The following is a 16,021-nucleotide window of genomic DNA, read 5'->3' on the forward strand; positions in this document are numbered from 1 at the left end:
AGAACCTCTTGGCTGCCGCCTTCCCTGCCTGGACACACCAGTTTCTCCCAGAGGCCACTCTTAGATTCTTGGCTAGATTTCCACTATGGCGTCATAGAGACGGGCCCCCAGGGGCAACAGTAAGGACAATGCCTGCTTTGTCCCCACTCAGAGGACCCACCAAAGGCAAAGCAGCTTGTATGGGCCACTTCACACTGGGAAAGATCCTGGAAAGTTATTCTAGTTTCCACCTCAATGCAAATCCTACAACATACAGCTTAATATTCCTAAGTATTTCCTTTCTAGGCAGTCTTTTATATGCAAACTACTGTGTCCCCCCCCCCTTATCCTGGGGGTGGGGGAGAGACAACGCCACCCTCTCCAAGACTGGTGACTTGTCACTCGCTGAGTGACTGACACTGTGGAGCATGCATGCACCAGGCTTTTTCAGGGACACAGAAACCTCGGGCAGAGTTTCTTTCTAAAAATTAGACACAGCGAGGTATCAAGAGCAGCTAGGAAGAGGACAGAGAGCTGTTCAAGTGTGAGCCCGCTCCCCTTGCCCTCCGAATGCTTCCCGGCACTGCTCTCTCTCCTTGTTGATTTCAGGGGACAAAACATGCACACAGTGAAACCGCAGATAAGGGGACTACTGTATCTGTGATGTGAAAGCCCAAGGCTTGGAAAATCTCTGAGCCGCCAGCTAGAGCACTGTGCTCACAGCCGGCCAACCAACTGGGCTTCCAGCGAAGACTCCGACACTTGAGCTGGGAAGGCTAGTATGACAAAAAGTCATGTCTGGAAAGTCTACTAAATGCAGGTGTGTTCACACACACCTTTAGTCAGAAGCTCTGGCCCAGCCATGGAAGGTATGGGGTCTTTGTGGCTGCCTCTCCCTTCAGTTCTGGAAGTGGCAGGCCCTTGGGGGCTTGGTATGAGGTTGGCACAATAAGGCCAAGCAGCACTGGGAGGTGGGTGCCGTTACGGTGGCTGGAGGTTACAGATAAGGCTGAAGATGCTCCTGAAAAAATGGCTACTTTACCTTCACCACACTGTGCCTGACCATCACCTGTGACAAAAAGGTACCAACTCCCTGCTGAAGCTGCTGAGACAGGTTGGCATCGCTACCACACAAGCATGTGCAGCAGGATCCATGCATACCAGGCCCTCTGAGTCCTAGGCAAGCCCAGAAAGACTCTACTATCCACCACCCCGAACACACAAGTGTAGCGACCACAAAGAGCTGGCACATCACCCCCCAGCCCGCAGGTGAGCTCCCACCTCCACACACTTCCCTACTCCACGGTCTGGGAGGGCAGAAAAGAGGCAGGGCCAGCAGCTCTTGAAGCTCCCAAGGGAGGGAGACAGGCCACCTTCAAAGATCACTCCTGAACACAAAATCCCCAGGGGATTTTTTTAGAGGGTGGAGTAAGGGCAAGCCATGCCAGGACTCAACCCCAGCTCCCTCCTGTCTTGCTGACAGTCGGAAGTTGGTGCTGACCCAGGTGAATCTTCATTGTCAACTGACTGGATTTGGAGTCACACAGGAACACATGTGACTGTGAGGGTGTTTCCAGAGAGCTTTAACTGAGGTCGGAAGAAGACCTGCCCTAAACGTGGGTTGTTCTATGCCAGGGCTGGGGCTCCAGACTGAACAAAACAAAAGAAAGCTGAGCACCAGTCTATGATTCCCTCTGCTTCCAGACTACAGATGAAACCCGGCTGCCTCAAGAGCCCGCGCCACTCCTTACCTGTCATAATCGTCTATCCTTAAACCGAGCAGAACGAACCCTTCCTTCCTTACGCCACTTTTGTTCAGTATTATGTCACAACAGGAAAAGCGAGAAATCCATCATCCAAATGGGTTTCACCCAGAGTCCCTTGCTAGCAGCCTGTCCCCCTCCATCCACACAGGGCCTTCAATGCCTCATCCAGACAGTGACCCCTTTGGCAGGAACGCCTCAGTTTTCATGTATGTAACAGAACCAACTGCTGACTCATGGGGTCACCTCCCAAGGGGACACTTTCTTGGCGGGTGGGTTTTGTTACTCACCTAGGGACCAGGATTGTCAGACATGTCGGCATTCAGAACCTGGCTGTGTTCCAGTGGTGTTAACAGAGTCTGAAACAAGAATTGGAAAAGGAGGTATCTTAGCAGAACCAAAGTGAGTCAGCTAGTCAGCCAGTCACACAGACAGACAGACAGACACACACACACACACACACACACACACACAATCACATACATACACGAGACTCTTCAAGAGCACTGCCCAAGAGAGGAGTCTGTCAGGGAGTGCAGCCCTCCCGCCAGGTGAGCTCTAAGGACAAGCCCCACAAGAGCAGGGAGGGTGGAGGTGGTGTCTGCCTCTCCCTGACTTAGATCCCTCTCTGCTAGCCAGGAGCCAGAGCAGAAGTCTCCACAGCACAAACTAAAAACTGGTGTGTGGAGGAGGGCAGGAGATCATGGGCAGAGAAAGATAATCCAGTCATCATAAAACATGACACTTCAGAGCAAATGAGGTGGCTTGGTAGGTAAAGCACTTGCCTCTCCCACACGACAATCTGAGTTTGATTCCTGGTACCCACATAACAGAAAGAGAGAACTGACTCTCACAAGCTGTCCTCTGACTTCCACACGTGCACTGCGCACTCCAGTAGACACATGCCACAGTCCTCTAAAAGAGAACACATGCATATATACATACATACATATATGTGCATATATATTACACACATATATATACATACATACATATGTATGATTATATATATATCACATGCTCCAAATGCACACACCCATATATACTGGAAGAGGCCTTTCACCTTCTCCCAGAAGCCCTACCCACTCACCCACCAACTCTGAGATACGCATTCTTAGCCATTGCCTCTGCTAGGAGCCTCAGTTTTGACATTGGGATAAGGCCACAGATGAATGAAAACCAGACCCTTGGGCCCCAGTGGTCTTGCAGGGCAGAGGGGAGCACAGGAAAGTGCATTCCTAATGGATTCCAGGCTTGCACTGCTGAAGGCCTCTGGGGACACAGCTGGAAGCTGCTCTTCCAGGGACCAGTATGGGAAAAGTTCAGCGACTCTGCTGTTTCTTACAGGGGCCAGCCTGCATCCAAGTGGTCCCAACACATTATGAGAAGATGCAGAACCAAAGCAAAGAAGGTAATTCCAGAAGAGAGGTACTATTAGCAGCTCAAGAGTGTCAATGGAGAGTCCCCGCTACTAACACAACTAAGAGGCCCTGGCACCCATGGGTGCTCCATCCTGAGCCTTCTGTGGCTTGAAGCACTCTCTCTGGCAGGACGCTCTTGGTTGCTGGCCAAGAGGATACCCCTAGAAGCAGGGACAGAGTCCCCTAGCAGGAACATCTGGCAAAGTGTAGTAGGACCATCTGGGTGAATGGACAGTCTAGGCCAATAAATAAGCCTCCAACACTGTACATGAGTCTGAAGAGCACAAAGTGATAAGTGTGACCACCCTGATGTCACCTAAGCCCTGAGCACCTGCAGAACAATGGCAATGGCAGGTGGGGCCCTATGTTGGGTTCTAGAAAGACCATTGCAAGGAAAGACCTTCCTGACACTCAGATTCATGGCACCAGTCTAAACAGACAAGGCCACATACAGGCCTCCAGGTCTGACTTGGTATCCCCCGGTGAGCAGTCAGTCACAACAGACACTGGGGACCGAACCTTGGACCAGCTTCCCTCCGCTCTTAGAGCCCATGGTCTTCAAGCCACTCCTGGTACATGTTCATCCCTACCTACGCCCGGCTCTTCCCTGCAGAGCCTACTCCCCTTCAGACCTCCACCCTCTCCCACTGCTTACTAAGCCTCCGTTTGGTTTTGGTTTTTGTTTACCTTCCTTACAGTGCAGACGATTTCCAGTCTCTTGAGCATGCTAAGCCATCTGCCGCCAAGCTTCATACTTCAGAGCCTTGTTTTTTTTTTTATTTGAATTTGTACAAATCAAAAAATACTGGGGTCCCCAAAAGGTGTTATATAGCAATACTATCATACAACTAAGCAGAGGCAAGAATGATCTAGCACCCTTGAGAATAGCTTGCCATCATACGAAGAGTGCCAGAATAAATTTCCAATAGGTTTTATTCACCCCTGGCAGAATAGCCTAGTGGGGTGTTCTAGACATCATAAGTATCACAAGATGGTCCTGAGGCCAAACTATTTCCTGAATGACAAGGGAATTACTAAACAAATTCCAGAAGGTTACGATGAAGTATAGTAACTCTTTCTAGCAGTTCATTTAACCGGTTTGGTTAGGAGGGGAAGTTCTGAGGGCTTCAATAATTCCCAAACTGCAGAACATGGTGCCAGAATGTCTCTGTACATCTGAATTTCATCTCAATAACAAAAAGCTATATGAAGTCAAGGGATGTTGGGATGAATTCCCAATGGACACAGATGGGCTCATCCTACAGGAGGGTATCAGTTGCCTCTCTGCTATGCAGGAGCCATTTGTACACCCACAGATGTCTGTGTTGGCGTCAGTGGTTCTGCACACAATCTGGAGCCCCTCGATCTCACATCCACTTAAACATTACTTATTCCAAAGCCTGAGGCTAGAAGAAAAGAGGGAACACAATATTGGGGTTCTGGAGGTACAGGGGATGGTTTGGGGGGAGGAACCTATGAATGAAGGGACAATTACGAGTGGCCCCTGCATTTCTGGGGAGGCAGAGGAAGTGGGTGCGCAGGGAAAACAGGAGTGAGGAACCAACCAGGCCCATGACAGCAAGAACCGAAGACCTGAGAATCACACCAGAATGGAGCTCTTCTAGGAGGTCATGAGCCTGACTTTTAACAGTGCCCCACATGGCTGTGGGGCTCCCCAGCCTGTGTCACAGTGTCAGGGACATGTGCCAGTGGGTGAACAGGAAGTTCAAAACCACTTCCTGATTCAGGGGTTGGGGAGATGGCTCAGCCGGTAAAGCACTTGTCTTGCAAGCTTGAGGACCTGAGTCCAACCTCCCCCTCCCGGGAACCCATGTGAAAAAAGCTGGACTAGTCGTGCGTGCTTTTAAAGCCAGCACTAGGGGGGACGGCCAGAGTCAGGAGAGCCCTGCCGTCTCACTGATGAGCCAGCAAGAGCAGGCCAGTAAGAGGCCTTAAAAAAAAAGTAGGAGACACCTGAAGTATAAGTCATGGTTCTGGTCTGGCCTTTGTGTGCACATGCAAACACACGTGTACCTGCACATGTCAGTATGCGCGCATGCACAAACACACACTTCCTAATCCAAACAAAAAACTAGGAAAATCAGCTGAGTTCACCTCACTGATAACGAGTTTATTTTCATTTCTGCCAATCTAGATTCTCTTTAGGGCTGACAAAACAACTCTAAAGGCCTGGGGCGGGAAAACAGGTCAAGGCCACCTAGGGCCTTCCCTAGGCTACCACAGGGCTGCAGGAAGTCCCAGGCTGATGCCCTGGCATCACACCTATAACAGTTTCTGCCAGAGATGTGCAAATGTTCAGACACACTAACACTCAAAAGATCACGCGAGCACACACACACAGTAGGCCTTCCAGGTGTGCAAGTACCCATGAGCCCACTCAGTACCTCAGTGAGGGTCACCACTGCCCAGAGCGTGTGCTGGTACGGTGGGACCCAACCTGGCAGCACCAGCTGTGCTTGAGATGTCTTGTCATCAGGGACATCCCCAAGGCCCCTCCCACTGCCCTCTTTGTCTGCCGTCAGGATCCAGCATGCAGTGCCCGTAAACATGGTGAGAATGAGGGCCGGGCATCCACATGTGCGGTCACGTCCTGAGCACAAACATGAAGTAGACATGAGTTTCTAGGAGGATGCAGCTCTCTTCCAAACACTCCAGTTACTGTATAACCAGCGGTTTTGAAATCCAAAGCTCCAGGGGACAGGCCCTGGAAGGGCTTTGTTATTCTTTCACAGCCGTCAGAGCAGAATGTGAAAAGGTCACCAAACTCCTGGACAGAAAGTGCATTAATCTTCCCAGCTCTTAGCCTGCGCATGAAGGTTAGCTGGGGTCCCCGGGTCGTGGGGGCTGAAGCTTCCATAAGCGGAACCCCGGCACCACCTCTGCCTCCTTCCTGGCCACCATGGGTGGACCTGAGTACATGTCCCCAGTACCACACCTGCTCTAGCATCATCATACCCTAACTGCCCAACTCTGCAGAATCAAGGTGACTCAGTGATAGCCCAGAGCCCAGAAAGACAAGAAGCAATGTGCTATCTCCTAGATGGCTCAGCCTACAGTTCAGACTCACGTAGGCCTCTTAATACATGGGTTCCACAAACGTTCAGAAACTGAAGCTCTGCACAGACACAGCCTTTGCCCCTTGTCATTTTCCCCTTCCATATGCCCACTGACGTGGCGCATAGGTTATCTCGGAAGGGTGAGGAATTGAGGTGACGGGTGTACGGGCGGATGCTGACTGTTGTGTGTAAGCACCACACGCACCATCTTACGAAAAAATCAGAGCATCTTTGAATTCTGTGGATGGCTCTAGGACCCAATTCATTCCCTCAGACACAGATGAATAACTGGACACTTGTGCAAGTCACCCGGTGGAGATACTGACTTTCATGTCCTTTACTCCTTCGTTTTCCGTGTGTGTGTGCGTGTGTGTGTGTGTGTGTGTGTGCGTGTGTGCGTGTGTGTGTGTGTGCTTTGCAAATTGTGCTTATGCATGTGGAAGCCAAAGGTTTAGGTTGGAAATCATCCTCAATCACTCTCACAGAAGCAAGGCCTCTCAATCAAACCCAGAACTCATCAATATAGTCTCCCTAGGCAGGTTGCTGTGTGGATCCCATTTCCACCTTCCATGGGTAGAACAGTGAGGCCACCAGCTCAATGGGTATTTACTTGGGTCCTGGGGATCCAAACCCAGGTTATCACACTTACACAGCAAGATCTTTAACCAGTGACTCAGACATCTCTTCAGAGTCTGGGCCACTGCTGTTTTAACATAAAATGCCTGTATACGATATATCTGTACGTTTTGGGACTAGTCTGGAGTCTGTTTTCACAAACAAAAACCATGGGTTCCTTATGAAAGGAGGGAAGGCACGGGTCCATAGAGATCCTACTCTAGACGAGATCACAGTGGAGGTTAGTCTTCTAGCTGCCATGAGCTGTCAGCAGGTTGACGCCATGTCACACACCTGCAAAGCCACAATACGAAGGGGCAGCAGACAGCTGCAGAAGGCTGACGACAGCCTGAGGCTGAACAGCAAAGCACAGCAGATACAGAGACCATTCTTGGCACAACACAGGCCAGGACAGTCACTGTGTTTGACCTACTTGTCCCATAACCCAGCATTACTTCCATTTGGTACCCTGTCATAGCCTGGGGTCCTCACAGTCCCATGTGTCCTTTGTGGTGGGGATTTCTAAACCCTCTCCATTTTCAAAAACTCCCCCCCTCTTTTAAATATTCTTATTTTATGTGCATGTCTGTGCACTATGTGCATGCAAGGACCCATAGTGGTCATGAGGAACCGGATCCCTGGGAACTGGAGTTAGAGGCTATGAACTGCCATGTGGGTGCTGGAGACCTAACCCCAGCCCTCTGCAAAGAGCAGCCAGTGCACTTAATCATGGAGCCGTCTTTCTAGCCCCAACCTTCTCTCTTTTTATTCCTTAAAAGTCATTCTCCCGTTCGAAAGCCCAGCATGACACAGATTTTTTTAATTAAATGAAGCAAAATTACTTGCCTGAGGAATTACTAAAAAGGGGGTAGGGAAGAACCTTTTCCCTCACCTAAGATGTTCCAATGTATCAGGACAGGGTAAGAACCACAATCTACAGCTTCCATCATCCAAACAAGGCAAATGGGAACAACGTGCCCTTCAGAAGGGAAGGACACAGTAGATAATCTTCACTCAGCAGAAACAAAAGACAGAGGTGCTGTGGAGACACAGGCTGGGCTGCCTGAGGAGCCTGAGGAGGCTCATTCTCGGGACCTCCTGGACTAACACCGCAAAAAAGAATCTCAGGATGAGTCATACGTTAAGAGAGTCCACAAATGTATTAACTAGAGATAAAGCATAGCATATGAGCCAGAGTTGAGCTGGTACTTAGAGCCACACAAGTATCTTTGCAATGTTTAGACGATATATGTGTGTGTGTGTTTATACATAATATATATGTATGTATGGTATACATATGCATATAACACATATACACAAATTTTGTAGCTAAGTTGCACTGATCAAAGAATATAATTTACAACAAGATTTGAAGTTTAAGCTAAATTTTTTTTTTTTTTTTTTTTTTTTTTGGTTTTTCGAGACAGGGTTTCTCTGCAGCTTTTTTAGAGCCTGTCCTGGAACTAGCTCTTGTAGACCAGGCTGGCCTCGAACTCACAGAGATCCGCCTGCCTCTACCTCCCGAGTGCTGGGATTAAAGGCGTGCACCACCACCGCCCGGCTAAGCTAAATTTTTAAAAATTATTTTATTACTTTGTGTGTGGTGTGTGTGTGTGTGTGTGTATGCCATGTGCAAGCCTAGTACCTGAGGAGGCCAGAAGAGGGCACTGGATTCCCTGGAACTGGAGTTAGAGAAAGTTGTGAGCCACCATGTGGGTGTTGGGAATAGAACCTGGGTCCTCTGAAAGAACAGCCAGTGCTCCTAACTGCTGAACCATGGCTCCAGTTCCTACGCTAAGTTTCAAACTTAAGTGTATGAGCTAGTTTATGTATTTCAGAAACGTCAAGGATTTTCTTTTGTGAATGGAACTGTCATATGTGCTGCTTGTGTGCAGAGTGACAGAAGCGTGCTGACACAGGCATGCAAGGCTGTGAGCTTTGGGGTCTGAGGAAGACAGAACAGTCTCACACTCACTACACAGTGGAAGGTGACCATGAACTTCAGTCTTCAGGCCTTCACAACTCCAGAGTACTGGGGTTACAGACAGGTGTGCACCACCACACCCATTCCACACAGTGCTGGGGATTAAACCCAGCACCTGGTGCTCGTGAGGCGACCACTACCAACGGAGCCACACCTCCAGCCCCTCTGGCTGTTTTTAAATATCCTTGTTTGAGATGTCCACAGGAGGGCAAGCACTATATCTGTAGGCAGTTTTGACTTTTCTTTTTCAGTTTTGACCCAGAGTCTAAGTCCCAGCCCTACGATTCTCCGACTTCCTCTCCTGCCTCACTCCGCTTGGCAGGCTTGTCTGGGCTTCCAAGCAGGCTAACAAGCAGCCTTTGTGGAACAGACAAAGCATAAATGAGTCTGTATGTTGGAACAGTCACCTGGCGAGTGCTCACAGAGGAGGGACAATCTCATCCTCATTCTCGCCTACAAGTTTCCTCTTGCTGTATATCAAGTCCCCCGGGGGACTGCTTCCAGGTAGCAGGCTGGCCCTTCTGGAGACAATGAAGCCGCACAGGTCACTGGGGTACTGTGCATTAATTGGTTAGTCCTGGCACCACCTGCCACCAGGGCTGCAGAGCCTTGGTGTTCGTCCTAGCACACACCACTGAGTCCCTGAGGAGACCAAGGAGATGGGCCCCTGGGCATGAGGCAAGTGATAACTGCACTAGATTCCAAGTCTACAATATGTGAACAACTGCCCAGTGCTCACCGTCAGCCAAAAGAGGAGTCACTGCCACAGACCCCACAGACGCCAGCTCTATAAACAAGAAATACACACCCAATTCTTTAATAACTACAAACAACCCAAACTCACCCAAGATACAGTCTCATCAATACTGTAAACATGAAGGAAATTGAAAACATAATTAAAACCCTCAGAAACAGACACTGAAAAAGTCTATCTAACATAAAAGAACGAAGGCACTAACAACAGTCTATGTCACCTCTTCTAGAAACAGGGAGACAAACGTCAAGGCTGACGCTGCCTTGAGAGCAAAACAATCAATTCCTGCTTATTCATCTCAAAAAGAAAGGAAAACAACGAAAAAGAGTAAAATGACTGCACTTATTTGATTGACATGTCTTAAAATTTTATTTATTTTTGGTGTTTTGTGAATATCACAAAGACAAAACAATTTGGTGCCCTTGGAAATAAATTTATATAAATAAACCAAATAAAATAAATTTATATAAATAAACTAATAAAATCTTATATTACAAATGGATCTTTTCTAATGAAAAAGTTTGTGTGTGTGTGTGTGTGTGTGTGTGTGTGTGTGTGTGGTACATGCACCTGTCCATGTGTGTACTCATGCCCATATGCACATCTGTGGAGACACAGGTCGGCATCAGGTATCCCCCTCTATGGCTCCATAGTATTAGCTTATTCATTATCGAGGGGAACACACACCTACCACAGCTCCCACGAGGAGGTCTCCCCCTTTACCTCTTGGGGCAGAGCCTCTTCAGTTGTTTCTCTTCCACTATGTAACTCCAAGAAGCTTGCCAGCAATTCCCTTGTCTCCACCGTCCACCTTGTCATAGAAGTGCTGGGATTGCAGATGTGTGGGTTCTGAGACTTGAACTCAGATCCCCAGATTTGCATGGTAAGTCCTTCTCCCCACTAAGTCATCTCACCAACAGCCGTATTTATTCATTCATTTATTTTTTGTTTCGTTGAGGTTTGTTTTTAGACAGGGTGTCCCACCCATTGGCTAGACACATCGGCCATGGAGCATTCCAAGTCTTCCCATCTCCACACCCAGACTAGGCCTGTAGGTGCGTGCTGCCACATCTGGCTTTTCCCATGGGTGCCGAAGATCCGAACTCAGGCCCACGTGCTTATGGAGCAAGCATTTTACCCACTGAGCCATTTTCCCTAGGCCCTAAAATTCTGTTGTTAAAGCTGCATGTCCCAGGATAAATAGCTCAGCAGGCAATGATGCCTGCCTTCAGTCTGACGATGTGAATTCAGTCTTCAGAAGACACGTGGGAGAAGGCGAGAAGTGGTGGTGGCGGTCATTTGTGGTGCACTGCTGCGCCATCTACTTACACACAAGGAAGATGGGAGACTTTACTATACGTATTTACCACAGTAAGAAAACAACGACTTCAGGGCTGGGGAGACGTCTCAGCGAGTAAAGCAGCTGCCCTGAAGGGACAGGATGGGACTTCAGATCCTTGCACCCACTTATAAGTGACCCAAGTGGAGGGATATGGAGATAAGGGATCCCCGGAGCAAACTGTCTAGCCAGAGTAGCCAAAACAGCAAGCTCCAGGTTCCGTGAGAGACTGGGTTTCAATACGTAACGAAAACATCCTTGGTACATGTACTAAGTACATGTACCCACACACACATACAAGCCTACACACGTTAGCATACACATATACAAACACACTATACCAAGATACAAATTTACAAAATTATATATAGATTAAAAATAAAGCATAAAACTAAAAAGCATTATATACATGTATGAAACTGTCAAATAACGATAACAACAATGACAATAATAATGAAGAACAAGCAATAAAAGAAGGTCAGAAGAGAAGAAAATTGGAGCAGTTCCTGACATCCCTCTGCAGATACCATGTGCTCCAGACCAGAAGGGTTTACATATCATTCAGGGTCTATGTCTGCTTCATGTATGACTGAAGTCCAAAGGCAATGCAGATTTCGAGTCCTGTAATTACTGATGAAACGGAGACCTCAGGACAACCCATCTACTCCTTTAGATTTTTAAGAAATCATATCCTTTACTTTCCAGAACAAAAGGCAACCAAGAGTGTAATACAACACATCTGGGCCTGGGTGTGCAGCTCACACTCCTGGCCACACAAGAGCCCTGTCACCCAAAGCTTACCCTTCCACAGTTGCAGTCACCTACCATCAGTCATGGTCCAAAAATATCCACAGGACTTGTTCTAAGTTTGTGACTGCATGCTGCTCTTTGTAGCATGAGGGAAGTCTTTCGTGACCTTGCCCCATCCTGATGGGCTAAGCCATCCTCTTGCCCAGTGTATCCACTGTGTGGATGTTATCCACCGTGTGGATGTTATCCACGCATGCGTCCCTCAGCAGCTGTCTCGGTCATCAGGCTGGCTACCTCAGCAGCACAGGGCTTGAGTTCCAGTAACCCCTATCTGATTGACTAATGACTCTACCGCACAAGAGGTGGGGGCTGTGGGGATTTGGATCTGCAAAGAGAAGCCCCAGGAAGTGCTTCTTTTAAGAGAAAGGCTGCGTGTTTTCAACCTAAGCAAAGAAATAAGACAGACCAAGATTGCTCAGATCTATAGTACAGTGAGATTTCTCTGTGTGTGTGTGTGTGTGTGTGTGTGTGGTCTAAAAGAGACTGTGAGCTAGTGTAGCACACGTGCACTTGTATCAGAGCCCCTTTACATTGTTATATAGAGTCATCAAGTTGCCAAGCAGGCCCCGGAATTGCCATCCTCCCATCTCACCCTCCGTGGGAGCTGGTACCGTAGATGTGCACCCCAGACAAGGTGCTGTTAACTCTTACTGTGCCTAACTTATACTTAAACTCTGCTGTAGGTCTCTATGTATACAGTTCGGTAATGCCACGGGTTCGGCCATCCACCAGTGGACTCTTCCCCAGATGCCTTGCAGGAAGTGGAGCCGATGGTGATCCACCTTGAGCTGACGGTGATCTTATAAAGAAATGAATGCAGAGAGCATAAGCCCACCTTTTGGTTATACAAGGCAGACCCAAGGGCCAACAGAGGGGGACTAAAGCTTGCTGTACATGCATGAAGCCTGGAGTTTGGATCCCCAGAGCCATGTAAATGCTGGGTGGGCATGGAAGCTCACTCATAATTCCAGCTTCAGAAGGCAGAGATGGGATCCCCAGAAATAAGAGACTGGTTGAGAGACCTTGCCTCAACAAGGAAGGTGGAAGAGCAATCCAGAACGATGCCTCAATCAACCTCAGGCCTCCACATGCATGCACAACATACACACACACACACACACAACATACACACACATGCACATGAACGCACACACATATATACACATTCACAACATACAGATATATACACACGAGGAGGAGGAGGAGGAGGAGGAGGAGGAAGAGGAGGAAGAGGAGGAGGAGGAGGAGGAAGAGGAGGAGGAGGAGGAAAAGCCGGATCCGGATCCTCTCACTCAGGTCATTCTAGGAACTGCCCAGAGAAGAGAGACAAAAAGACAGGTCCTCATATCCACAGTAATCACTTATGACTTCACAGGGATGGGAAGATGGCCTCTGTCCCAATGGCTCCAGCCACACTGCTGATATATGGGCACCAGGTCCTGTACACAGGTCGCTTCCTTCTTCCACCCCCCATTGCCAAGAAAGCTCACTTCAACGAAGTCCAGCTGCAAAGCGCAGCTTTAGACACCTGGAACCAATAAACCTTGGGGATAAACTCGGCCTTAAGCATCGCCGCTCTGCACTGGCAGGCACGTCAGCCTGAGGAACCTTCGCTTCAAATGAGTGTCTGAGGTTGGGTTAGGAAATCACTTGCATCTTAATCCAAACAAGAGCATCTGCAAGATTACACAGGACACATAAACATAAACAGACCTGTTCTTCCATGGCCCTGGTCATCAGCCATCTTCCTCTGTAGGCAGGAATGGAACAATCTAGCAAATGAGCTCCATAAACCACATTTCAAACAGCTTTCCTTTTTTCAAGATCAGACACACTCAAGCTGTCCATGGAAGCCAAGGAGCTTCAGAAACCCTATACGGCTTTCTTAAGTGGCTACACTTGGTATCTTCAAGTTGGACTATTCCCAGAGCAAAAGGCTCAGGCATGTATATGGTCAAATCATGGCTCTCAGACCTCTCCTGACCTTTTAACAATGGTGGAATGGGATTGTCCCCTAACTGCCACATGCTTGTGGGTAAATTAATCTTCCCTCAGTGAGAAGCTAAGCCTGGGTTAAAGCTGGGAATTCTGGTTTTGAGTCAAAGATGGGGTCCTGCAGTTGAAAGGACCAGTCAGCAGGTCCAAAACGGTAGCCCTTGCTTCAGGACCTGAAGGTGGGGCACTGTGGGCAGTGACTGATTCTGTCACACTAACACCCCACTGTCACTAGGTGCACCCACAGAAACCCTTGGATCAAGATGCAGGATGTCCCCAATGGTCCTGCCAGCTTCTCAGAACTTCAGGCTAGCCACAAACCTCAACCCCAGGCTACCCGGAAAGACCTGGCTTCCTAGAAACAGCTAAATTGAGGCTTGCCAGGAAACCCCAGAGACTGGAAAGCAGGCAACCCTGAGGCCTGTACCCTAAGATGCCTGCAGAAGACAGGCCTTCTAGACCCCAAGGTTCTTGTGACACTGTCTGTGAGCCTAGCTTGGGAAGGACACAGGGACACACACTGACTCCAGCCTATGAGCAAAAGCCTGGTGTTGTGAGCCACCTATTCACAGCCCTGCTACTGAGGCCCAGGTGCCCCCTCTCCAATCTGATAACACAGGGCCCTCCACCGCCAGCCCTCAAGGCTGGCTCCACCCACTCGTTGGCTCATTCATTATCATCTAACTACTCTTCCCCTGAGCCAGGCCTGCTGGGAAAGAAGGCAGAAGCCCCTCCCTCACCAGTCAGTCCTGGCACCCTCCACGCACCACTCAGCTCCCAGCCCGCTGTTCTCCTGGCAGCTCCTCTCCAAGCCTCTGCAGATGCCAGCACACCAGGCTCTCTCTGTTTAGAAGGGATTACTTATGGTTGGATGAACCATCCAGTACAAAGGTCAGATACCAGCATGCCAGGGAGCAGGGAGGCGAACTTCAGCAGCTCCCAACAGGGAGGAAGAACCGCAACCTACATAAACATTTTCCCCAGAAAAAGGAAACAAAATAGCCAAGTTCAGTGGCTTTCTGATAAATGCTTCCCGGGCGTTGAAGCCCTAGCATGCTGGTCAGGAAAACAAAGCCGCATCTGGGGAAGGACCAAATGCCCCTTAAAGTGGCACAGAAGGAGTTACTCCTTACTGGAAGCAGTTGTGGGCCCCTAAACATGAGGCTAAAGTGACAGGAATGAAGAGACTGTCCCAGTGATGCAAAAAGTCATAGTGAGGCTCAGCCTACAGGATCCCAGAAGGTGAACCCGCCAGCAGACCTTCGTCCATGCCTTAATGGTCTGGTGGCCTGATGAATGTGGAGCTCTGTCTGCTCCTGGGACAGGCCAATTCCCTCTTCTTGTTCACCCTGAGCAAGCTCCCTACATGACCTAGGCAGGACATTCACCTGTCCCCTAAGGCCTACCCAGGTCCAGGGCCCAGGCCCCCAGGACTGTGGGCCTTCTTTAGAGCAGAACTTGACTATGTAGGGAAGTCCCCATGAGCAGAGAGGACAGCCTCACAGGAGAGGAAATGGTTGGGAGCAATCTACATCCACAGCATCTGGCCAGACACTCAGCCAATGTTGACCAGGGACGAGAGCTGAATAGCTGATCCAAGAGAAACTCACATCAGTCTGTGGTATCCTGCGGAATGCTCCTGCATCCTCTATCACTCTAGATAGGCCAGTGACCCCAGAGAACAGGGAGGGTGGATTTTAGCTCCAGGCCAACAACAGACTTCTAGAAAATGACTTCAGTGAGCCTCCCAACGAACAGTCTGTTAAATATAGGAAAGCTTCCAGAATGCAGACTTCAGCCTTCTGTGCACCCACATGCATTCACATACAAGGGTGTACATGTGCAAACAGGTGTTCACACGAATGCACACATACTCGCATGCACATGCACACACTGGTCCACAAACGTGCACATGTGCACACTCACGGAAGCAGGTACCCACATGCATACACATGCACACATTGATACACACACATGCATACTCATGCTCACAAACAGGCAGGCCCAAGAATGCCCCCCACACCACAGAAGCCACCTTAGGGGCTCTACCACTCTCAGGAGCCACTCCATATCATAAGGGCAGCCACCCAAGCTGAGCAATGCCTAAAAAGCAAAATGCACCAAGAAGAAGTCAAGGAGGTAGCATATTAGACAGACACCCCCACCAAGAGCCAACAGATGTGGGGTGCATGCAACACAGGAACCCACGGCTCTCCGATGACTGGATGCAGCTGCCCAGCATGGCACAGAACATGCACATCTACAACATAGCAGTGAGCAAAGA

At 49.1% G+C, this 16,021-nt stretch overlaps 1 protein-coding gene across 2 annotated transcripts in view; it reads right to left on the reverse strand.

Moving 5' to 3' along the window:
* The window catches only part of LOC119816623 (semaphorin-4D), an 87,687-nt gene that overhangs the window by 58,843 nt on the left and 12,823 nt on the right, over nucleotides 1-16,021 (reverse strand). For both annotated transcript variants that reach the window (XM_038333415.1, XM_038333414.1), the window contains exon 2: nucleotides 2,033-2,101. The gene's annotated coding sequence lies outside the window, so the exon portion shown is untranslated. The remainder of the gene's footprint in view (nucleotides 1-2,032; nucleotides 2,102-16,021) is intronic.

Source organism: Arvicola amphibius, chromosome 6, assembly GCF_903992535.2.
Source record: "Arvicola amphibius chromosome 6, mArvAmp1.2, whole genome shotgun sequence".
Lineage (NCBI taxonomy): Eukaryota > Metazoa > Chordata > Mammalia > Rodentia > Cricetidae > Arvicola > Arvicola amphibius.